Genomic DNA, 19,720 nt, shown 5'->3' with positions numbered 1-19,720 from the left:
CTTTTGAGACTGCTTGCATTGTAGTGTACTTGCTTTTTATGCAGATGGCTGTGGGTTCTATCCCCACAGTATGTAGATGCATTGCTGCTATTTTACTGTGTTGTAAACAGGGTGGATGCTGCCGTCTTGAGAATGGCCTCTTTGACGAAGATGTCTAGTAACCATGTATCCGACCATTATTTGCCATTCATTCCCTACTGCAATAATACTAGCTTATCATTTTTTAATGTAATATAGCCAATGTATTCCTCAAGGGCAACAGGGACTTTATTTGTAGATAAAACAATGAAATATAAAGTTGTTTGCTAGCAGCTACCTTTTCATTAGTTACAGATCTTTTTAATCTGGAATTATTTAGATGACTTTTACTTCTGCAAAGATTGTACATATTTACTGATACTGGTGGACTGTAGAAGTTTGAGTAGACTTTTATGATGGAAATGTTCTAAATTGGGCAGTATTGTCATTATTGGTGCATGCATTTTATTTCATTGTTTCCTGAAAAAATGTTAAAAACAATAAATTTAAAACACCCTCTAACAACTGTACTGTATTATACAAGGAATATAGTTTAATGCAATCAGGAAGGTGCATCACAGAACACATGTATGGTTTGTGCGCAAGGGGCCTATCATTTGAAATTAGCCCAAAGTTCATCTTTATCTGCCACTAGCCAAATGTATTTTATTTGAATGTGGGTTTCAATGCTGTTTCAATGAATGTGAGTTTCAAGGGCAGAAAAGTTTTAATGCTAAGTCTGTTTTCATTGTGAGACTGCATTGCTTTGTTTAGCAGATGTCTTAGTGTTTGTGCTGTAAAATGCAAAATAAAACTTTCAAATGAAGTCCAAATCATCGTAGAAGTAAAGCAGTATGCACATTAGTGTTTATGGTAAATGAGGTGAAATAGCCAAGTAATGGTTCATTGGAATGGCTGTGAGGGGAGGCTCCATTCGACCATGATTTTGTGAGGGGGAAGGGCAACAAACTCAAAGACAGCCCCGGCTGAACTATACCTTGCAAGTGTCCAGATTTTCACAGAATTAATAGAGTTTTGCTTCTTATTTTTGGCTTGTTCCTCATAAAAGTTGTGTTTTTTTCTGGCAAATCATTTAGGAATTAAGTCACTAAATAATGACAGACACTGAGTCTCAGACATTATAACCTTCAGAAAAATTCATGCTAAAGCAAGACCTGTTATTCTATCAACTGTCTCAGTTTATACAAGAGCAATTGTAGTACTGTTTATATGCTCCCCCAATATATTTGGCCTTGTCCAGATTTCCTGCATTAACAGGTTGAGAAGTATGTGCAATTAAATTGCTTTATAGAATTAGGCATATACAAACCTCTCAACTGTCCCCAGTTTTGGCTCAAAACGTTGCTCTTCCCCTAATAATCCCTCCGCAAAATGGCAATTTTGGAAGAAAATGTGGAGGATTTACAATTAATACATAACTGTAATAATTAGAGTTATAGATTACTTTTATATCAGAAATGCATGTATATTCTTTTATTTTGTCAGCTGCTCAAGTTAGCAGTACTAATATTAAAAAAGTGTCCCTTCTATGATGGTTCCCAGCTGTATTGTGTGACTATTTTATACTTTTGCATCACATTTTTGGTCCATTTTTCATAAAACTGTGTTTTTTTGGCAAATTAGTGGCAAATCATTAAAGACTGAAGTTATAAAATAATGACAGACATTTGAGTTTCGGATTTCATACTCTTCAGAAAATTCATACTAATGCAAGACCTACTATTTTATTATCGTTCTAAATTTATAAGAGCAATATTTAAAAATTTCCTTATTTTTGGGCCTTTGTCCCACTTCTATGCATGGCTTTGTCCAGATTTCTTGCTCTGAGGTTGAGAGGTATGACAAATGTGTCAGGGCCATCACAGTCAGCCAGAGACATTTCAAACTGTGACATACTTGTTGCACCCCACTCTCCCATGTACTGACTCTGGATGTGTCCAAGCAAGGCAAGGAGTGGTTATGCAGTGTAAATGTGCAGAGTATCTTCCCATCCAAGGTAGACACAAGTACTACAGTGGCTTTTCATCTGTCCTTGATTTTGCAGAATGTTCTGGTTTCTGTCATATTTTTATACTGTTGATTTATGCTTATTATTATTCAGAAAGTGCCTGTTGCTCTGTGTTTAAGTAGCAATGCTTTAATGACCATCAGGTAAGCTTGTCCGAGATTGTAAGATGCAAATAAGCTTTAATAAGCATACTCTTAAAGAATTGCCAGCGTTGAAAGCCTTTCAGTTGTTGCCATGCAGAGAATACTTGCATAACTAGATAACATATAAGCCTTAGGTATTGAAATGCATATGACAGTATTTGTAATAAAGGACAGGATTACATTATTTTAAGAAGCTCATTACTGAGACTTGCAGTCATCTTTACAGGCTTTACCTGTAAACTAAACAGAATGCCAGTCTATCATGTGTGGTCCATCACTTGTGCAGTAACCCTTTAAGCAATTCATCTTGAGCTTGTTTCTTGTTTGCTTTTCATTTTTTACTTTGATCATGTTTTCCCCATGAAACAAGTAGATAGTTGTTGTCAGGCAGCAGGTCTTTTTTGGATAAGAAACATTTTTACAAGTGGGGGTATCACAGAGATTGCTACTTTCAGCATGTTACTTGGTACTTTAATAAAGCTAAATATAAATTAGAATTAGAACTGCAGTGCATGGAAAAGTGGTTTGAATTGAGTGCTGCTTGTTTTTCTTATACTTGATTTTGACTGGTATTCCAGTAATGTATTTAAAAAGTAATTTATTTTTCATGCCTCACAACCTTTTTGTTTCCATCTAGATATTAAGTAAGCTGTCAAGCAGCCAATGCATTGAAATATTTGTTTTCTTCTACACTTCATTTTGTCTTAATTGGACTCTCATAATGATGGTTTGGCACCCAGGGCAGCATATTTAATTAAAGTTACAGTTTTTGTGGTTTTGAACATAGCTCCTCCCATTTCTAGCTGGACACACCCTGTCCCATTAACCCCACCCATTCAGCTGTCTCCTGCAGCCCCCCTTTGATTTGAAGTCACTAGTCACCACTGAAAGTAATGCATTCTGAAGGATATAAAGGAATGGATGTCACTGAATCATTTGAATTCCACCCCCCCCAAAATGTAAAAATATAAATGCAAACATGAAGTCAGTATAAAGCATACAAAAGGCTATTGGTGCAATAAATGCCATCATATCTTTGGCTTTTGTTTACAAAGTTTCCCCCTCCACAGTATTACAAAGGTGTGTTAGTAGCTGATGATCTCTGAGAGATATGGAGTCAATGTACTGCATAGACATGAAAGCACCTCTGAATATCTCTTCCTCCCTCTGCCTCTGTCTCTCAGCAAAACAAAGTATCTCAGTAAATAAATAGGTTAAAGCTGCCAATGTGGACAATAGCTGCTTAATCACGTCTTATAAGGTTGGTCTAATCCCTAGTACATCAGGTTTGAATAAAATGCTCAAAACTTCCCATCAGTCTTTTGAAATGTAAGATATGAAAATGACCATAGTTTTTCCTGATTATACACTTGAGATCTGTCACATATTCATATAAAATGTTATTGACTGCTTTCTCATCCCGTTGTTAGGGTATTGGCAAAATCACTTTCCATATACTCATGCTTGTGAGAACATTTGTAACTATTGGTTGAATAAATATGTGATGTCTGTGGTCACTGACATTACACTTGAGATTACCATGTTAGACTATTGTGCTAATACTTTGATATTGTCATAAACAAGAACCACTGTACACTTGTAGGTCTGTTTCTGTTGATTTATATTTAAATGAATAAGTATTTAGACTTTACTTATTCTCCACAGTTTAGGATTATTCTTTTATCTGGGCTTTTGTAGAAATCACTCTGCATCAATTCCCTTTCAGTTGTTCTGAAATCTTTTATCAGACACAATGAACACAGCACCTTAGATGTTCTAAGAATGGCTCTAATTATTGCTGGTTATAAGAAAATATTAGTTCTATGGTTTCTTGAGATGAGTATTTATGAATATGATTGCCACAAACTTAATAGCCTTTATGCAAGTGTCTTGCATTTCTGTAGACAATGATCATGACTTAGATTCACGCACAATTGCTTTTAATGGTCATTTCATGTAAAAGTATTTTCTGATTGATCCATTGCATTTCTTAGTTAGATGGACGGGAAGGAATGCAGTATCACATCCATTGGATCATTCAGTTACACAGGTTGTACAGGAGCCTTTATAGTGGGTTTACATGGTGCCAGGACTGTGTAACGATACAGTGTAATACAACTCTTGCACACACAACAGACAAGCTTAGCAGTAGTGTTGGTGTGATAGTGCAGGCAAATGTGAGAAGCAGTTGCCAAATCAAAACATCTGCAATGTGACAACTGATGTACCAAACCAAGACACCTTATCTGGTTAACCTGTTCCTTTTTGTGCTCTGTCTTGCCTAGTATGTATTAGCTGTGCTGCTCATACTATAAGAGACTTTGCAGTCTGTCTGTCTGTCTGGCCTCTGTAGTAAACACCCTGTCACATTTCAAAATCATGTGCTGTTCTTGAGATCTGGTAGAAGGAGTTTTATATAATACCTTCATAAAAAGGCTACCTCTTGAGGCGTGGCAGCAGAAGGCTTTGCTAACACGTCAGTCACCCGTTTTGTTAACAATCAGACATCCTTTATCATCATAAGGCAAACATTCCTTGTACCTGGTGTACCATGTTTATGAATCCTGGTATAAAGTCTTATCTACAAAAAGTCTTAAGTCTTTTCTATTATCTATCTGTAATTTGGTTCTCCATGTAGTTAGTTTGGTGATACCTACCACCAAAAGCATTATGTATATTTCTCTAAGTTTAGCACTAATTGAATTACATTCACTCATTTCTTATCATTAGTAATTGTCCCTTGAAATAACTTATTTGTATAATTCCCAGTACAGACTTTTTGTCATTAATGAATGCAATATACTAAGCCAGAAGTTACAAACACAGAATATGACTGGTAGCAGTACATATCCAAGAGGCACATATTTTAATAACTTTCTGCTCACTCTACTGCAATCTCCTGATTTTCACCATTTGTTTTAACCAGTAAAACATTAAGCAATTCATCCAGTTAGATTCTCATTTATGGTAAAGTTTATTGATATTTGATATATTGATACATTGATAAAGGGCTTATGAGAGCTTCAATATTCAGACTGTATTAAGGGTCCTAATATTTCATTTATAATGGGAAGTTTATCATGGTGGTGTGTAGCTGTCCAAATTAACCAGTTACATGCTGACTTTATGTCTCAAATTGTTTGGCAGTTTTGATTTTTTTGCAAGAGTGATAAATGTGGATCTGACCAATATTACTCATGATCGTTTGGCCTATAGAGATGATATAAAAAATGTTGATGTTTGTACATCATCAACCAAGGGGGAAGTTGGTGATTCGGTTCAATTTGACTCTTGCAAAGACCTTTTTATTAAGCTAACTAGTGGGATGAAAGAAATGCAAATTCAGATTTGGCATCTTAGACTATTTAAAGCATATTCAAACAATAATATTACCCCATGTGGTTTGAGAGTTAGGACACAACCTTTTGTCAAGGGGGTGGATGAAACTTTATTAACTCAATGGCAACAAGTACAGAATTCCTCTTCTATAAGTTTTGTCAAGATTTTGATAGAATTCTATGAATGTAGAATCACGACCTTGACTACAAATGTAGAGGAATTATGCACTAAGTTGCAAGAATATAAAAAACATGATATGTATCAAGAACAGGTTTCCTTACTCTCAGGTAGTTTGATTCAGTTAGAACAAAGATTTAAAAGCTAGAATGATTAAGAAATTTCAGAGAGATGTCAGAGATTACTGCACAGGTAAACCATTTGCACTTAAGAAAACAGTTCAGTTTACTAATGATAAATCAAGACCAGCTCAGCCCAATTTTAAGAGGAAAAGAAAGAGATCTATATTGAAAAATACCAAATCTACATCTGATGCATCAGGGGATGAATTCTCTTCCAATACAGATAGTGAAGGAAAAGTCTTGCACAGCTCTCCACCTCTCAAAAAGGGCAATGTGAATTTCCCTTTAGGAGATCCAGGCTGGGAGGAAGAAACATAGAGGAACAGGAACAAGTTTGGAAGCAATGTTGGCAGTGTTAACACGCAAATAGATGACTGTTTGAATGTTCACAATATTTCATCTCTGGAACTTAAACAGAGCAAAAATTGTTGAATAAAGGTATGGGTTTTGTTCCCAAGTTTATGGTGTCAGAATATTCTTTTGCACAGGATGTTATTGATTTTTGCCACAAAATAAATTTAAAATTATATTTTGCAGATTTGGAGCCAGGTGTTGAAAATTTAAAATACTTCAGATTTAGAACCTCTATTTTTTTTACCTCCTATGAACAAAAACGTGGCTATTTTTCAAAATTTGGTGTTGAAAGATTTACATTTCTCGAATACTAAAAATGCAGAACATTTTCAAGATAATATTACTAGGGAGGAATGTATGGCCCTACGTAGTTTGAGTCAGAATAAGGAGATAGTCATTAATCAGGTGGACAAAGGGGAAGCTGTAGTCATCTGGGACTGGCATATGTATCATAATGAAGCCATTTGTCAACTTTCAGATCAACAATATGATCAACATATGGATTTGGATCCTACTAATATTTTTAAAGCTGAAACTGACAATTTCCTAACCTTGGCTTATGAAGAAGGCATCATATCCAAGCATAAGAAACATCATCTTACGGGAATGAATCCTGCTAAACAGAGTTTTTATATGCTAACCAAAATACATAAAAACTATGAACAACCTCCAGGTAGACCTATAGTGTCAGGGTGAGGTTCTCTAACTGAACCATTATCTGAATATTTAACAAAATATTTGAAACCATTGTTGACACATGTTAGAGCACAGATACAGGACACTACACAATTTTGAACATCATAAGTAATATACAGTTGGAAAAAGGTTGGATATTAAGCACCCTAGATGTTAGTGCATTATACACAAATATTCAACATTGGGCTGGTCTATTAACACTTGAATTTTGGCTATCCAAAGTTCCTCTTTATCCAGCTGGATTTAATACATAAACCAGGAACAGATAAAAGACCAAACAAATGGATCCAGCACACCTGCAGAAAGATGTAAGTCCACTCTGATAATGTAAGACCAATATGTCCTTTAATGTAGCACAAATAAAAATATTTAAAATATACTGTAAAACAAAAGTGAACACAAAGTGCTTTTTGTCCCATCTGGTGGTGATACTTCTTCAGGTAAAAATCATTCAATGAAATCAGTACATTTAAATACAGTCCACAATGCAGTCATGTCACTAATAAGCCAATGAATGAGGGCTATTCCTGACCCAGTAAGTGGTAATGGGAAACCTATTTAGTGGGTAAATTCTTATTATTAAAACTCATTTGATCCTATTACAAATAAGTATATATATATATATATATATATATATATATATATATATATATATATATACACTCATGATGTTAAATAATAAATACCAGTTGTTCATGTTTATACAGGCACAAAATTATAAAAATGTATAACAATATCTATAAAAATATACATATAAAAACATATATGGGATTTTTTAAAAATGCAAAGATACATTCCTGTCTACACAGCATTGCAAAAAGTACTACCTTTCAGATACATACCCCTTCCTGTATGTTTTGATATTAAATGCCTACGTTATGCCCTGTAATGTATCAACTAATGTGTCAGCTTGGCATACACTAGTAACATTTGTGTTTGTTCACATTAGTTACCTCTGAAGGTTTTTTATTTTTAATATACAAGAAATAGAATAAACCTCATTTAATGCAGGATAAGAACAGCCCATAGTCCCAAGTTGCCACAATAGTTATAACCTTTCTAAGTGTAGAGATTCTGGGCCCCCTCTCCCATCAGAGCTCACACTGTCTATTGATTTGAACCTAAATGCATGGTTCATGTGTTCTTGTTTGTGTATACTCAGTGCATTCTCTTGACTCCCCTTCTTCATGTGGTAAAGGTGTTCATAGACTCTTTCCCTAAACTTCCTGTCAGTCTTTCCTATGTAGAATGCTATACATTGTTGGCATAATGTTACATAGATTACAGCTTTTGACTGACAGTTTAGTTTATATTTTATTTTATATTCCCTGTCTCTTATGGAAAAAGATGACCCAGTGGACATGTCTGAACAGTGGTGGCATATATTGCATCTAGACATACCATTCCTAACTACATAATTATAGATTCCATTATTGGATTCCAAAATGTTTTTCAAATTAGGACCCCATTTGAAAACTAGTCTAGGTGGGGCTTCTATTCTCGACCTGCTAGTTGGGTCATTCCATAATATATCACAATTCTTGTTGATAATCCTTATAATCTCATAGGCATCAGAGCTTAAAGGTGTAATCAAACTACCCTGTCCAAAATTATTCTTACCTACTTCAGAATTCAATTCCATTGCCATATTTTCTACAATAGTTTTTCTGTCCAGCATTGGTTTATAAAAGCCCCTTCATCTTTTTGACTGGACCTCTACCAATAATTGATTTAGTAGATAGTTGGGGTAGCCCCTTCTACAAAACATTCCCTTGAGTTTTTTACATTCAGTGGTAGAGTCTTCATCTTTTGTTACTATCCTTGCTGCCCTCACTAGTTGCCCCATCACCACAGATCTTTTTTGGTGAAAGGGGTGGCAACTACTGAAATATAAGAATGTATTTGAGCACGTTTCTTTTCTGTAAATAGTTGCTGAACAGCAACCGTTTGTGTATTCTTTGCTCAAATTGACGTCCAGGTATGCAATGTTATCTTTGCCAAAATTAAAGGTGAAAGATAAAAATTGTGTAGTATTGTTGAAGTACATAACTAACTCATCAGCTTGCATTTCATCTCCCTCTATTAACATAAAAATGTTATCCAAAAAGTGGGTGTAGAAATGGATCTGGTGGGGGGGGGTCTGCCCTGGTTTCTTGACATACTCTTACTCCCAGTAGGCCATCATGAGGTTTGCTAAACTGGCCCCACAAGGTGAGCCCATTGCTACCCCTATTTTCTGGAGGTAGAATTTATCATTAAACATTATAAAGTTGTATGATAAAAATAATGTCTAGAATTTCCTCAGTGAGTGTGATTTCCTCTACTGGTGGCCCTTTCTTACGTAGCATATAACCGATCTATTCTACACCCACTTGATGGGGGATTGATGAATAGAAGTCCTTGATGTTGACCGTCAGGAAGTTCAAATCCTTGTTAAATTCCAGTTTAATATTAGCTAGAAAACTCCAGGAATCCTTACATATTTGTCCCTCTTTCTTAACATACTTCTTTAGTATTTGATCTACAAATTTGGCACAGGAGTATGTAATACTATTCCTGGCATCTACTAGGGGCCTCATAGGTGGATCAGTGAGACTTTTGTGTATTTTCAGGATTCCAAAAAGTACAGGGATTCTAGGTGCTGGCATGTTCAAGTAGTTGTATTGATCCAAATCTATTTTCCCCTCAATAAACATGTCATTCAAAATTGTTCGTATCATCCTGTATGCTGCATTCAATTTGTTTCTTTAAACTTCAGCATATACACCACTTTGCAAAATCCTGGACATTTTGATTACATACTTTGCATGATCCATAATTACTAGCCCACCCCCTTTGTCAGGTTGCATTATCCTGATAGGAGCTTGTTTAAGTGAAAACAATGCTTCTTTCTCCATTTTAGTAATATTACTTGATTCACGATACACCCCTTTACTATTATTCAAACAGTTAGTAATATCCAACTCACATATCTGTTCATACAATGCAAGTGTGAGGTGTAATGGGGGGGGTTGTAAATGCTAGCAATATGTAATGTGTTCAACGTGTGATTATTTGGACCCAACAATACTGCTAAATTTAATTTTCTTACAAACAGTTTTAAGTCAATTAGAGTATTAGGCAAGTCCGCTGTACGAGTTGGTACAAAAGTGTGTCCTTTAGCCAGTAAATCTACCAACATTAAGCCTATAGATAACCCAGAAAAGTTAAACACTTTAAAGTCCTTTTCTGTGTTGTAAGAAATTTCACAGTTACTAGAATCACTTACTGCGAGGTTGTTCAGTGGTTCCAGTTGTTTCTCCTATTGTAGTAAGTCCTGGTAGTCCTTTGCCTCAAATTGTAGGTTGAGGATGGTTGCCGAAAATATGGGGCCTCTTCCGATGTAGAATTAATCATATTCAGTTAGTCATTGCTGGAATTGGAAAGTTCTGTATTTTGTTGACCTCTATTTCCACCTCTGTTCCCCGTTTTGTATCCCAAATGGCTCTGTTGAATATTTTTATAGATATTATTATACATTTTTATAATTTTGTGCCTGTATAAACATGAATAACTGGTATTTATTATTTAACATCATGAGTATATATATATATATATATATATATATATATATATATATATATATATATATATATGTATATACATATACTTTTTTTTGTAATAACAGAATCAAATGAGTTTTAATAATAAGAATTTACCCACTAAATAGGTTTCCCCATTACCAATTACTGGGTCAGGAATAGCCCTCATTCATTCACTGATTACTGACATGACTGCATTGTGGACAGTATTTAAATGTACTGGTTTCAGTGAATGATTTTTACCTGAAGAAGTCTCAGCACCAGGTGGGATGAGACGCGTTTTGTGTTCACTTTTGTTTTACAGTATATTTTAAATATTTTTTATTTGTGCTACATTAAAGGATGTATTGGTCTTACATTATCGGAGTGGACTTACATCTTTATGCAGGTGTGCTGGATCCATTTGTTTGTATTTAATACATTCCTTTTGTGCTTAACTGAGCATGTCCTCAACAAAAATATTTTTTATTTTCACAATGTCTGCTATTTACAACTTAAGGGCATTGCGATGGGAGCGTCTTTCGCTCCCATCTATGCCGACCTATTCATCTGCTATGTTGAACATCATTTAATTTATGACATGAGTCATAATTTATTTTTGGGTGAAATAGATATCTGGTGTCATTATTTGGATGATTGTTGGCTAATATGGGATCAGATGAGCATTATTTAATTGAGTTGGTTGAATATCTCAATGAAAATAAATGGGGAAGCCATTTTATATTGAATTATCATCGGGAAATGGTGACATTCCTAGACATTTCTAGATGTAGAGATTAAAGTACTAGAAGATGGTACATTAAGCAGTAATGTTTATAGGAAATATCCCCAGTTTGGGTTCCTATCACATGATTGAAAATTGTAAACAGCGAACACGTATTGAGCGAACCCGATTGGTCGAAATGTTGAAACGTCACGCGCGTAACACAGAAATCACCATAGGGAATATTTTCCCTTTACTTCAATGCAGTGCGATCTCAGAGTAGGAATATTTAAGTAGCTTGGGTACGGGGGGCACAGCCCCCCACATGGGGGGTGCAAGGGGGGGCTTGACCCCCTGCCTACAGCGTTTAGGTAAGTATAGTTTTTTTTTTTTTTTTTTTATTAAATTTCAAACATCGCTCATATGGTGTGGACCATATGGTGTTCAATGTTTGAAACTTTCAAAAATATAATACAGATCCCCCCCCAGTTTAACAATTTGCTGTATGCCTCCAGTTGCCACCACCCACATGTCATTAAGAACATTCCGAAGTCTCAGTTTTTAAAACTGAAAAGAATATGTTCTACCACAGAAAGTTATAATGTTCAAACAGGCGATATGGCCCATAGATTTTATGATCGAGGCTATAAGAAATTTGATGTTGATATAGCCATGAAGAAGGTTCATGAAGTTAATAGACAATAAACTCTTGTATATAAAGATACAAATTCTAGATCTGACTCCGTATTTAGATTCATCATGGAATTTGGGGGCAATACCAGGCAGTTACAAGAGATTATACATAAACATTGGGATATTATACATAAATATTGGGATAAACATTAGGATATTTTATATATGGAGGAGAGATTATCTCAGTTTTTGCCGTCTAGATGTAGGTTGGGATATAGAAGAGGAAAGAGTTTGGGGGCTGGTTTAATCATTATAAAAAGGGTAAGATGGTACATAAACATTTACAAACCACCTTATTAGGTGGCCCAGTGATGGGCAATATTCCATGTGGACACTGCAGATTTTGCAATATGGTCCCGAAACAAAGTTCATTCACATCCTTTACTTGTCCTAAAGTTTTTGATATAAAAGTTTTTGGAAATTGTAGCAGTGATTGGGTGATCTATTTGGTTAATTGTGATTGCCCTGCTTTTTATGTTGGGCAAACCTCTTGCCCATTCAAACTTACAATATCAGAACACATGAATGACATTAAATGTCATAGAAATACAAATGCCTTATTTAAACATCAGGTTTTACATCCTTCTGCTAGGTTCAGATTTACAGTGATAGATAAAATATATAAATCAAATACTTCTTCAGAAAATGTACATTCCCTTTTGGATTATAAAGAAAAAATGTGGATAATAACATTGGGTGGCCATTTTTCTCCAGGATTCAATGAATAATTGTGATTGGATTATTGTTTATGCATCGTTTAATTGCAAGATGTATATGTACATATATATATATATATATATATATATGTATATATATATATGTATATATATATATATACATATATATATATGTATATATATATATATGTATATATATATATATATATATATATATATATATATGTATATATATATATATATATATATATATATATATATATAGCTATATATATCTATATGTATATATATATATATATATATATATATATATATATATATATATAGATATATAAAATTATTGTTACTGAATTGTTATGTTGCAACCGGTATGCTGTTTCACCCTTTGGGTGTTTGTTTTTTGTATTTTCATACATGGGTAATCTTGCCTATAGATTTTTGGATTAAAATTCTCCTCAGTGGAATCTAGTGTTGGCTTTTGTTTTTTTTTAAGTTTATTGAGTTTCTCACTGATACTCAAAGTTTAAGGCAATTAACATTTTTTGAAACAAGCCAACATATTTGAGCAAAATTAAAGCTCCTGTATGTACATGTAGTGACCTTAGATTTGATAGCAGCTTGCGTGCAAGAGAGTCTGCTCAGTGAATGGCTGGAAGTCTTCTCTTCTTTTCAAATTAGACAGTAAGAGAAAACATAGGAAACTCTCACAAAAAAAAATCTGAATCAAGTAAAGAACACTAACAATCCTTTTTGTTTTTGCCTTGCCCCTGAGTGAAGTCAAAGTACTGCCCTAATCAAACTGATAAAGTTGGTTTGATTGGAATGGAAAAGAAAAATTAACTCTGCCCATCAGGTATGGAAGTATTTGCTGAAAATAACTGAACACACTTTATGCATTGCACACAACACCTCCTTCTAGGCTACAGGAAGTAAATAAATAAACAAATAAATATAATAAATTATAAATGATAACACTAATAATTCTTGGCCACTGGCAGTGTGATTTCTCTCTCATACTGTGGAGATTGTGATAATTAAAGGCTTTTTGTCAGGGGGGCACTTCAGGATAAAGATATTTTGGACATTTGGCTTATAAAAGTAAGCCCTTGCCTTTCCTCAGTCAGTATCTCTGACAAATAATGCTAGTTTTTTTTTATCTGTCTTTGTTTTAATATCTTCAGCATTTTTAATCTCATGGCAGCAATGTATTCCTTTCCTAATGCAGAGCTTAATTCATGACAACAACTTCTATTTAGTCTTTTATGTTTATCAAGAGTGTCATACTGAGTACTGGAACATGCACAGTGCTGACTCCTACTGAGGTTTATATACAGTCAGCAGTATCACTGTCATACCTACACCTGGAAGTTTGTTTTTATTAGTGCAGTTGCTCCAAGGGATCAGGAGCGGCCTTAGATCAACTGGTGCCCTAAGCAAAAAGGCTCCACAGCAACCCCACACTACCCGGTGGCCCCATCCTGGTCTACCTACACCAAATAAATACTGGAAAAGCACTCCTGCTAGAGCGGAGCCCTAGGAGGCCACCTAGTTGGCCTATGCCTAAGGCCAGCTATGCAAGGGATAATGGAATACCATGGATGTCTGTGTTCCACATTTCATTCCTTTCTGCTTGCATCTCCTTATATTTTATAATTTTGTTTCCCTGAGTACGCAGAACTGTGTAGTCACCAAGGAGCTAGTTTTAAATAAAGCTTTATACCTTTCTCGTTATGTGACACAAACCCCAAAATTATATATACATCAAAGTCCATCCTAGGAAATTTGTGCTGAAGTAATGTTTGCACTAACATGAATACACCCACAATAGTAAAAAAGAAGCTTGTTAACAGATCTGCCCTCTCCTTAGTCATTGCCAATATCTTGTAATCATAATACTGTTAATTCTCATTCATTAGTGACACTTGGGAATCTACGAGTAAAGAAACATGTTGAGCCACCAAAACATTCTTGCCACTTCAGTACTTCTGAATTAAATCATTGTACTTTTACCATGTATGCACAATTACTAAAAGACACCAAAGTAAATGATTTTCTCACCAATCACTAATCATTTCTACTGCTGCTGTAATGATTTCCCATTTAAAAGTGACAGCTTATGGTATTCCCCAATGCCATTGTAATATGCCCATCATATGGATAAAACAAACATTTAACAGCCAATGAAGAAATGTTGAAACCAGGAGCTGTACCAAGTTCACTTTAATGGAATAAAAATAAAAATAAAACAACAAAACCAATTGAGCGCTTTCATGTGTTAGGACTTCATTGGAATAATTAAGACATGAAAATTAATCTATTTAGATGGTTCACCGAGACTTGATTGGAACCAATTACACAAATTCATTACCATTCCAAAATCATTAGTCATGTCTTTTAAAAATCTGATCACTATACCAAAACTAATAAATAAATATAGTTGTGTTAGTACATAAACAATAAATATAACACATTGCCCAAATCCTGATCTCACACATCATAACCAATACTAGATAGCTGAATTTATTTAAAACTCCTAAATCCAAAGGCAGTTACTAAAAAAACTCACAATTGCTGTATTTAATAATAAATAAAATTGTGTTAGACACAAAAATGAAGGATAAAAACTTGTAATATAACCACTGATAGATATTTCTACAAACCTATTACAAACAACTTGGCTTCAAAACAATCACTAGCTTGTTTGTGCTGACCCAATACACCAAAATTTTAATAGTCAAGTTTAAATGTAGAAAGCTGATTTCAATTGTAACAAACTTGCTATAGAAACCATATCACTGAGGCCACAGCCATTTGTAGAATTAAGTGTTAACTGCCATCTTATCTCCTTTAACTCCAGTAAGACCTTCCATGGTCCATCCCATCCATCAAAATTTAAACTGTCTAAGACAAAAAATTTAAACTTGTGTGTACCATTAATTTTGATGTGCTTACAAAGGGCATTTTGCTCATCACCTCTGCCTATATCATACAAATGCTGGTATATTCTAGACCTGGGGGAATTGTTAGTTTTCCCAATATAAAAGGCTGGGCATTTTGAACACTGTGTTACATTGCTCCCTCAGTGAAACTTACTGTTCAAATGTAACCACCCTTACCCTGAAATGTGAAAACTAGATACCACCAAAATGTTACTGCATTGGTTACATCGACCACATGTCTTCACTGTACTGTTCCTTTCTCTACAACTAACTTTCTCTATTAAAGATATAAAACATGTATCCTTTTTTATATACAAATTTGCGAAGGACCCCAAAATCCTGGAATGGTCTACTACTTAATCCTTTAAAAAGTATCTAGTTCTTACAAATAACTGCTTTCAATTTAAAAAAAAAATCAAGACTATATGTGAGGACTATTGCTCTGTTAAAATCATTGGCTGTCACATTCATAGTCTCATTTTTACTTATACTAGCCATGTCCTCCTTGTTCTGTTTCCCTATAATAGGATCAATAATGCCCTGTTTGTGTTTCATAAAACTTTCTTTTTTAACAGTCATAATTAAATTTGTAGGATCACCTTGAACCTCAAACATGCTCTAATTTTGTACTTTTTTCAAAAAACATTTCATCTTGTGAAAATATCTGGGACAGTTGAACCATTTATCCCTTCACAAAGGCCCTCTTCTGACGAAGAGGATAACAATTTGTATACTGAAGAAGGGAAATGGAATAGTTAGCTTACAATAAATATTTGATTCACAATGATGAAATGTATAATTCTTAAAGATAGTTAAATCAAAATAATCAATACTGTCCCCAGAATGATTCACGGCAAATTGAAGAAAATCAGTTGTATTACTGATATAACAATAGAATTATTTTAATAATTCAAGACCCGCCACTGTCCAAAATATAAACCCTCCATACAGAACCCAATAGTGGTCGAAATCTGATTAAAAAATGAACCTAGGCTCCCATTCAGCCATTACCAAATTAGCAAACACTAAAGCAATCATTTTTTGATCTGAATGCAGTAATTTTACATGATTTTGAACTGTGTCACATTCATTTCCAATATTTTGATTTTTTTTTATTACTTTAATTTGTCACCTAACTCAAGTAATCCCAAGGTACTATGGCACTGCTAATTCCTCGTGTATGTTCAGAATCCTTTATATATTTTGTATTCAGATAAGTCCCTTTTACATTTCTCTCTATGAGTTGCAGTAATATGCAAATGTGTACTGCACCTTATGGACATAATTGGTCTCAGATTAATGTTCATCTTCAAATACTTTAAATTTTTTCCATAAGTAGGCATATTTGTCAAAATGACCACACATTTACTTAGTCAGTGTGAATAACCTCTGCTGACTATATTCGTATTTCATAGAATACTTTATATAATTTATTCATACACCAAATATTTTATAAAACAGTTCACAAATTTTAAGTAAACATTTGTTCCTTTACAAAAAATGAAAGCAATCAATTTATTTTCCATTTTAGGCTTTTTCATATATCATCTATGTTGAGATAAGTGATTAACAGTGAATTACATTTTTATCTTGACTGTAACACATGTGATTATTGCCAAATCTACCGCACTTGACAAAATAACTGAATAAGTTTCATGCTCATACTCTAGTTTCAAATTTTCACAGCAGGTCTCACCCAATCATGAATTTACAAACCAAAAACACTGGTGCTTCAGAAAAATCATGAATTTAAATAAACATGATATAAAAATTATGGTTGAAGGCAGTTTTATTTACTCTAGTATGTGGTACAAATATGTAAATAGTTTCCTTCGCCAAATCAACCTGGAAACTACTTAGACAGAAGCTCTTCTTCCTATACGTTTTCTAAAACATTATTGCATGCATTTTATGTTATAGCATAATATGCATTAGAACATTTCTAAATTATCTTCTTTATTCTCTCAAATGGACAGAAATTTTAAGTTGCATACTTAAACTGAAGCCAACAGTTAGAATTTTTTTTTGGAAGTATAAAGTGGATTATGTTATACTTAAGTTCTCATTTAAGTGTTCTAAACAAAGTATGTTAGACTGACCTCAGTATTTATTGGGCAATCTGCATTTTGTAAATGAACCAGAAACTTGTAATTTTAAATGGATTGCTTCAACTATAATTAGGAATAATGTGCAAGCAATGTGATTTGTTTTTCAGTCTATTTCTCATCCATATTTTTAAAACTTTATATAATATTTTTAATTGCATTTTGAGTCTGTTTACATTCAAATTTATTCCTTGTCTAGATGGTCTCAAGGTTACATGCATATTGTTAGTTTGTCTTGAGTATGAAGCATTATGTTATTGTCATTTTTGCTTAGTTAAAATCTCCATTCTGTGCTACCTTATATAAGGTTAATTATTTTATTTGTGTAATATTTAATCAATTTGAAAATTTGTTTTTGTTATTGGAAAATTCAGTAAACGTATAATATTTCACATTTTCTCATGGGATAACTTAAACTGGAATTCCACTGAGGTTTGCCATCATATTGGTGCTTTTATCTGTGTAATACAAGTGGATTTGTTTGCAAGTTCTGCAGGCAGAATATTCTAGCATGGAGTATAGCACATGATTAACATTTTGTTTGTGAGAACACCAGCAAACTGGTGTAGAAAAAAATATACAGTAGCATTGCCATTTTGGATTACTGCATCAAATGGAAAATTATTTTTAAAAGCTGACTGTTTCTTATTTATCATTTTAGCTCTTGGGTGTTAATGTTATGTCACAGATAAGTTTATTTAAACATTTGTGAATGAAGCACCTTCCATGTGATGATCTTACATGCTAGAAGTTTAAATAATAAATCTGAAGAGTTTCAAATAATTTTTACCATTGGCTTAATATACATCTGTATTGTAAGGAAAAAGGTCTAAAGTCTGTGTTATAGCTTAAAGTACTTGATGGGATGGTAATGATGGTTATGATCCTTATCACAACTGCCAGAAATATACCCAAGGAAGACAGATTTGCATTTATGTACAACAAGGTTTAGTTTTTACGTTATTTTACATATTATAAAATTGTGTAGATTGACATACTTATGGGCAACTTTGTTTATCAAATGATTGGCTGTTATGGACCATCTGGTATGAGTCCCTGGACAACATTGCATTTCTTGATACCTTACTTAATTTTTCTGTTTCTAATAAAAGACAGTCAATCAGTGATCTGACATACCTAACTATTGACTACAAATCTTGTCACACTACCAATAGCTATGAATGCATTCTGTTAGATTTATCAAACACTTTCCCTTCTTATATGTCAAACCATATTTAAGTAATTATGATGGCTTATTTTATTTGTTAATGCTTTGATTCTACATGGTCAAATGTTGATGTTTTGACTTTGCTATGTATGCCTATCCAGACAACATTGTTGTGTAATTTTATTCATCTAACACCAAATGCTTTTTTCTGATGGATTTAAGTGCTTAATATACAAAAATTAGGGATGAGCTATTGCAATGGACATGATGGCAGTGTAGAACAATGTTGGATTATAATCTGTGATAATATGGACAAACTCATAGATTTTTATATGCCAAAGGGTCTTGTGAGAAAAGGTCAGATATACTCACATAAACAAAGTTGGAAGTGCAAACAAATACGTAAGTCATATAATAGAAAATGTGTACACCTGATGTTAAAATACCATCCGCATAGTTTAAATTCTGTACAGTATTACTGTATGCAACAAACATAAGTCAGCTATGCATAAATGTTGGGTTAATATGCACTATTATTAGGTAAGGGACAATAATAAGTCCAAGGCATTTTACATTTAGGCCAAAAGGCAGAAAACAAGGAGCTACTGAGGAAAAGAACAAATAAAAAAACATTCTGCACTCTTTCGTAATAATAATGTGCATAATGATGTAACCAATATTGGGCAATTATTAACAGGCATTTTCTAGGCCTGCATGAATAAGAAAGGATTCTCAGACTAAGGACCTATACACAGCAAATGCAGCATGTCCAATTATCAATGAACAAAAAGTTATTATGGTTTTAAATAAAATTGAAAGAAATGCCAGTATGTGACCTAATGGAATATCAAGGATAATTGTATCTACCTTTAAGGAAGAACTGAAATGTTTTATTTTATTTATTTAATCCACTCTTCAAATATTGTTTTGTTCCTTCAACACAGAAAAATGTTCATGTGATACCTATTTTCAAAAG

The sequence above is a fragment of the Protopterus annectens genome, chromosome 9.part0 (assembly GCF_019279795.1).
Source record: "Protopterus annectens isolate FY-2018-M chromosome 9.part0, PAN1.0, whole genome shotgun sequence".
In the NCBI taxonomy this organism is placed as follows: Eukaryota; Metazoa; Chordata; order Ceratodontiformes; family Protopteridae; genus Protopterus; species Protopterus annectens.
Note: the sequence above shows the minus strand (reverse complement) of the source record.